General features: G+C 41.8%; 1 long non-coding RNA gene across 2 annotated transcripts in view; it reads left to right on the forward strand.

Moving 5' to 3' along the window:
* The window catches only part of LOC134759158 (uncharacterized), a 46,650-nt gene extending 41,550 nt beyond the window's left edge, over nt 1-5,100 (forward strand). For both annotated transcript variants that reach the window (XR_010135084.1, XR_010135085.1), the window contains exon 3: nt 4,645-5,100. This is a non-coding gene — a long non-coding RNA (uncharacterized lncRNA). The remainder of the gene's footprint in view (nt 1-4,644) is intronic.
* The last annotated feature ends 2,459 nt before the right edge of the window (nt 5,101-7,559 follow it).

A 7,559-nucleotide genomic window follows, 5' to 3' on the forward strand; every position in this document is an offset into this window, starting at 1 on the left:
GTACAGAATTTACTTGCGTAAACTCTGAGTACATTCCTAAAATGAGAGCCTCACCAAAGAGCTAAGCTCCCTGGACCAACCAGCTGCCATTAGAAACTTAGGAAGTCTGCTACTAATTAGCAATCCTTCGGAACTCCCAAAAGAATCAAGCCACAAGTTACATTAAGAAGCATGAGACAGTAGGTGTCATGATTAATATTTATGAGCAGTAGGTGAACATCAGAAGCTGGGCACAAAGAAGGATGTATTGGGAGATGCCAATTTGCACCTTATGTGAATCAGCTCTGTTGGACTAGTGTTTAAAAGAAAATAATCACCAAGATGGGAGACATAAAGAGTAGACTCAACTCTGAGCCACTTGAAGAGAAAAATGAGACATATCAATTATACTTGTTCATTTTTAGCAGGTTGAATAGTGACCCCAAAACAGATATGTCCAAGTCCTACTCCTAGTAACTGTGAATTTGACCATACTTGGAAATGAGATCTTCGCATATATAAGTGTTAAGAATCTTGAGATGAGAACATCCTGGATTGAGGGTAAGCACTGAATCCAATGATAGGTATCCTTGTAAGAAGAGAAAAGGAGACAGAGGCAAGAGAGGAGGAGGCTACGTGAAGATGAAGGTAGAGGTTGGAGTGATACATCTACAAGCCAAAAAAAGCCAGGAATTGCCAGCAGCCATGGGTAGCTGAGAGAGAGGAGAACAGATTCTCCCTCAGAGCCTCGGGAAAGAAGCAACCCTGACAACACACTCTTATGTGAGACTGCTTAGCTCCAGAACTGTGAGAGAATAAATTTCCGTTGTTTTAAGCTATCCAGTTTAGGGGATTTTGTTATGGCAGCCCTAAGAACAATATCTTTAAGTGGAAAGGAGGTTTTTTTAAGCTTGAAAAATCCCAGAAGTTGATGATAAAAACCCTGATAAAGAGATAATCTTAAAATCATACTGAAGGTATGATGGCAAGTATGATAGGAGTATCATAGATGTGTGATGGCAGATGAGATGGGATTATGATGTGTGTATAATGGCAGGTGTGATGGGAGTATGATGGGGTTATAATACAGGTTTGGTGGGAGAATCATGGATGTACGATGGCAGGTATGATGGGATTATGATGCAAGTGTGATAAAAGTATGGTGGGGATGTGATGGCAGGTGCAAGGGATTATGATGTGGGTATAATTGCAGGTGTGATGGGAGTGTGATAGCAGATGTAATAGGGGTATACTGAGGGTATAATGGCAGGTTTGATGGTAGTATGATGGGCATATAATGGCAGATATGATGGGAGTATGATGAATGTATAATGGCAGGTGTGATGTGATTATGATGTGGGTATAATGGCAGGTGTGATGAGAGTATGATGTAGGTATGATGGCAGATGTCATGGTAGCATTGTGGGTATATGATGGCAGGTGTAGTGGGATTTTGATGTGGGTATATGGTAAATGTGATGGGAGTATTATGGTGGTACAATGGCAGGCGTGATGGGAGTATGATGAAGGTATAATGGCAGGTGTAATGAGAGTATGATGTGGGTGTGATGACAGATTTCATGGTAGAATTGTGAGTATATGATGGCAGGTGTGGTGGGATTATGATGTGGGTATACGGTAAATGTGATGGCCATATTACGGTGGTACAATGGCAGGTGTGATGGGAGTATGACGAAGGTATAATGGCAGGTGTGATGAGAGTATGATGTGGGTATGATGACAGATGTTATGGTAACATTGTGAGTATATGATGGCAGGTGTGGTGGGATTATGATGTGGGTATATGGCAAATGTGATAGGAGTATTATGGCGGTACAATGGCAGATGTAATGAGACTATGATGTGGGTATGATGACAGATGTCATGGGTGGTATTGTGGGTATATGATGGCAGGTGTGGTGGGATTATGATGTGAGTATATGGTAAATGTAATGGGAGTATTATGGTGGCACAATGGCAGGTGTAATGGGAGTATGATGAAGGTGTGATGAGAGTACAATGTGGGCATGATGCAGGTGTGATTCGAGTATGATGGGGGTGTGATGGTGGATATGAAGGCACTTGTGCTGGGGTTAGCTGGGAATCCTACCCCACATCCCCTCCAAAAAGTATGGCAGGCTGGGCTTCAGGAAATGGATCAGAACCATTCTCAAGGCCTATGATCCGAATGATTCTTTTGCAAGACTTGCCTGTAGGCAAGAGGCAAGATCCCTGATGCTCTAGTGGTACAATTTAAGGTACATTCTAAGAATAGGAAATAAATAAAAGTTATGTTCAAACCTAAGCACAAAAACTCATGATAATGTTCCAAAATTGAATTCATACCCAGCATTATGACACCAGCATATCAACATGATAATTTTTACGGCAGTCCACCCTCCCTTATTCTTTCCAGCCCATGAGTCACATTGGGGTCACATTAATATCGTGCTGATCTTAGCTCTTAAATTGCATAACCCAAAATCACCTCCTAAAATTTCTCCTCCAAGTATTGCTGGATGTAAGTGAGGTGTTTTATATGTGTTCACCAATATTCCATTTTTATATTTTTCCCCTCTTTGCCCATTAGTTAACATCCTTGCAGTCACAGCTACCGAGGGCAGTGCTTGACATTTTCACTCCTGCCTAGGCTCTGTGGAACAATGTTCCTATGCCTGTGCTGCTTTCAGAACACTAGCAGAACTAGCTGCACATGCAGTGAGAACTTTGCAGAATTCTGCTTGGCTTTGACATGTCTCTTCATCTCACATACAATTGTGAGACACCCCTACCTAGCATTTAGTGAGGTTGCAGAAACAGCAGCAATTGCTTTTGTTGCAGATTTCAGAGCCTATCTAATGAATAGGAAGGTAAGGTTTCCAGGAGTCAATTTGTAAGAGAACTATTGGTTGCAAGAGACTGAGACAAGGGATTTTGTACACATTTTTAGGGAAAAAAATCAAAATGAGAAAGATACCTGCCCCCTTCCCATGGCAACCCTGCCACCTGATACTATGTGCAAAAAAGCAGAATGGCATCTAATCTAGTGTTTCATAGGGCTTCTAGGGACAATAGCTCCACCCTCGCAGGAGTTCAGATTCAACTGAAAGGCATGCAGGAGTTAGATTTATGAAGATTAAAAAGTCAGCTTTATCACTGATAAAATCTAGGCTGAATTGGACAGACTCACTCCATGAGAAATCCTGCTGGTCAACCATACCCCTGGTCAAACTCTCCAGGGCTGTGATTGACCAGCAGGACTTGTCATGGACTGAGTCTTAGAGCCCTCTCCAAGCAAAAGGAGAGTAGAAGTGACTTACTCAACCATGGCATAGTTCTTCCCATGTCAGGAAAAATCACTTACCTGGAGAGAAATAGGGTGTGGGCAAGGAGTTTTACCTTCTCCCAGGAGAAATTCCTTCAAAGGAAAGGAAATCCCAGCTATTCACACTTGGAATCAAGTGGGGAACACATTCTCCCATTTCAGTGTTTCCTTTCTGGGAAATGCACAATACTTTCAAGGCCACAACCCACATCTGTTTGAGACTGAAGCCCTTATTTTTTGGCATTATGTTACACTTCCTCCCTGGAATCCGTGGTACATTACAAGTATCCAACAAATATTTACTAAAGTCAGAATAATTATTCTCACTATCATCATTCTTTCAGTCATAAATAAGTTGGAATTACTAAATATATCTTTTCTAAAATGGTGTTAAATATATACAAGTAAGAATAGCTGAAAACACTTGCCACATTCTTCCTGCAACATATTTCAAAATGAAAGCCGTTGTGGAAATTTCTTCAGCTCATGTGACCCACAAGGCAAGTATGCTAGAAAAATCCTCTGTCATCAATCATGATAGTAGGTCGGGTCTGGAACTGAAAGCTATTAAAAAAAAAAAAAAAAAAAGCTTGTCTGTGGTTTGGAGAGGTAACGTTGACCAGGTCAAATTCTCAAGACTGCTTATTTTTAAAAAATAAATCTATACTGAATAAAGAAATTTGCACTTGATATAATTTCTTATTAGCCTGGGCATTTTCATCTTTAAAAGTCAGTAACAGAATTTACAACATCTTTTTACAGTAGCTTGAGAAGTCACAGTATAGTATAACGTTAAAGTAGCCTGTAGTGCTGGAAAAGCTCTCCTCAAATCTTGAAATCAATAGCTTCACTTAGGATGAATTCAGCTGAAGGTTATGGAGGACAAAATTCAAGTGGCTGAACCAATACAGGAACTTTACTTATTATCTTTTTTTTTTTTTTTTTAAGAGTCTACCAGTAAGGCCCTCACAGCGTTGGTTGATTCAGTAGCTCAAATACACCACCAGGGACTCAGTTCTTTCCACCTTCCTCTTTTGTCATTGCATTGGCTTTTGCACTCAGACTTGTCACTTCCTGGTCACAATATGGCTACCACCTCCTGGTTAAAATATGGCTGCCACAATATGGCTACCACAGATCCAAGCATCACATCTTCACATGTGTCCAAAGAATGGAAGAAAGTAGGCCCTTTTCTCAGATTCCTTACAAGAATGAGAGGAAGATAATTCCTTCTGTCTTATTGGCCAGAATTCTGTTGTCTGCCTTTCCATAAGCCAACCACTGGATAGAATAAGAGACTTCCCATGACTGACTAATGTTAATTAAGATTCATTTTCTAGGGCTGTGAAGACATCAGTTCCCATGAAGCACAAGGTGGCAAACGTTTGGACAAGACTGGTTGTCAGCTACCAAGGGAGGGAGACTGGAAATGGCTGCTGGAGAGGCAAAAAAAAATTGTATCTGATGCATCAGCAATAACAAAATGTCTTAATTTGAAAAGCTATCAGGAGATGCCTTCAGTGTCAGTGTGTTTATAAATACCTGTCAACATGGTTCTGATTGTAGCTGGTACATCTTGTATCTCAATCAATGTTGCCTTGGTATCAGGCAATAATAACAGAAGGGTTTTTTGTTGTTGTTGTTGTTAATGAATGTATTTAGAAAAATTCCAATTGTTCAATCTGTACATTATCCAAGTCCCACATTTCTGTTTCTGAGAGGTGTTGGACTATTGTTTCACTTTGTTACTTTGCTTATGTTAGAGCAGAGCTAATTAAAATCCTTTTGTAACTTTATTCAAGTGACCATAATTCTCATTGCTCTAGGGTTTGACATTTCAACATCTTCAAATGGGCCTATATATTTCCCGAGACTAACCTATAGGCTGATTTTTTAAAATTGAACTTCGTAAAAATTTATCTAGCTTTGGAAAAGCAATATTCAATAGTTTTTTCACTCATTCATTTAGTAAATGGTCTTTCACTGCCTCCTATGTCCTGAGCACTGTTCTAGGAGCTTGATACAGGCAGATACAAGGTTTGCTTCCAGTCCAGTGAGGGGAATTCAGACAAACGTACAGTGTGATGGTAATGAATTTGCTAAATGTTCCAGAAAGCACAAGAACACAAGGTTGTAGTGGCCTTTGGGAGGCCATGATGGATTCTGCCTTACAGAAAAGCAGGCTTCATGATGGAAATGACATTGGCAATAACTCTTGCAGGATGAGTGGGTGAAAGGACAATTTAGAAAGCAGTAAAACCGTAAAGTCAAATGTGAAGAGATAGTGAAGGCACAACATATTTTGGGAAGGGTATGGAGCTCTTGGGGTGAACAGGTGCACAATGGCTGGAGAAGTGGGTACATCTTGAAGGGAACTAGAACCTTTCTTAACAAAAGAGCTATTCCTTTTCTTTCTGAAATGTACTGTATCCCAACCATTATTTCATTCATCTATTAAATATTTCTTATGTGTCTAGTGAACAAAAAATGCTTAGAATTTCATAAGATCAAGTCTCAAAAAATTATAAATCTTGTTTCCTACATCCTTACTCCATGTCTCTCCTCTGTCTCCTTCTTTCAACCTATAAGCATTTTCAAGTTTACTTTACTTAAAAATGTCTCCCTTCATCCTTCTCCGACCAGCACTCTACTCACTTTCTTCCCTTTGCCACTGTAGTTCCTGAAAAACTGTTGAAGACATGCTTTCATATTTTATTAACTCCTCAACATATTGCAATCCTTTCTACTCTCTGATAATAGTTACCACCAAAGACCATCAAATCGTTGTTTTCAGTTTTCAGTCCACTGATCTTCTCTGAGTCTTAGCATTGTTATCCATACCTTCCTCCTTGAAATTTCTTCTTTTGAGTTCTAAAACAGCACTTTCTTCTTCTCCTATATCTGATGTCATTTCTTCTCAGATGTTTGCAGTCTACTCCCTCTCAGCCCAGCTCTCAAATGTTAGTGTTCCCTGCTCTGTTGGCCTCATTTTTTTTCTGTTCTTTCTCTCTGGTTTCTACCTAGATGACCTCATCTGAAATCACAGCTTCAATTAGTGTGGGCTCATCATTCCTAAATCTATTTTCAAAGACCTGACCTCACCACCAAACCAGGGACCTCTATTTCCAACTGATTCCTACAAAATTACCCAGGATTCTGAAGATGTCTCTCATTTAACACATCTGAGGTCAAACTCCTCATCTGTCTCATATACCATTTTCTTCTTTCCTATATTCAGTCTTCGTTAATAGCATAATGTGGATTAAGAAGTCTAACTGGGACACAGGGTGGAGCCAAGATGGCCGAATAGAAACAGCTCCGGTCTACAGCTCCCAGCATAAGCGACGCAGAAGACGGGTGATTTCTGCATTTCCACCTGAGGTACCAGGTTCATCTCACTAGGGAGTGCCAGACAGTGGGTACAGGACAGTGGGTGCAGTGCACTGTGCAAGAGCCGAAGCAGGGTGACGCATCACCTCACTAGTGAAGCACAAGGGATCAGGGAGTTCCCTTTCCTAGTAAAAGAAAGGGGTGACAGACGGCACCTGGAAAATCGGGTCACTCCCACCTTAATACTGCACTTTTCCAACGGGCTTAAAAAATGGCACACCAGGAGTTTATATCCTGCACCTGGCTCAGAGGGTCCTATGCCCAGGGAGTCTCGCTGATTGCTAGCACAGCACTATAAGATCAAACTGCAAGGCAGCAGCCAGGCTGGGTGAGGGGCGCCTGCCATTGCCCAGACTTGATTAGGTAAACAAAGCAGCCGGGAGGCTCGAACTGGGTGAAGCCGACCACAGCTCAAGGAGGCCTGCCTGACTCTGTAGGCTCCACCTCTGGGAGCAGGGCACAGACAAACAAAAAGACAGCAGTAACCTCTGCAGACCTAAATGTCCCAGTCTGACAGCTTTGAAAAGAGTAGTGGTTTTCCCAGCAAGCAGCTGGAGATCTGAGAACAGGCAGACTGCCTCCTCAATTAGGTCCCTGACCCCCGAGCAGCCTAACAGGGGGGCACCCCCCAGTAGGGGCGGACTGACACCTCACACGGCCGGGTACTCCTCTGAGACAAAACTTCCAGCAGAACCATCAGGCAGCAGCATTTGCGGTTCACCAAGATCCACTGTTCTACACCCACCGCTGTTCTGCAGGCACCACTCCTGATACCCAGGCAAACAGGGTATGGAGTGGACCTCTAGCAAACTCCAACAGACCTGCAGCTGAGGGTCCTGTCTGTTAGAAGGAAAACTAACAAACA

Source organism: Gorilla gorilla, chromosome 8, assembly GCF_029281585.2.
Source record: "Gorilla gorilla gorilla isolate KB3781 chromosome 8, NHGRI_mGorGor1-v2.1_pri, whole genome shotgun sequence".
NCBI classification, from domain to species: Eukaryota; Metazoa; Chordata; class Mammalia; order Primates; family Hominidae; genus Gorilla; species Gorilla gorilla.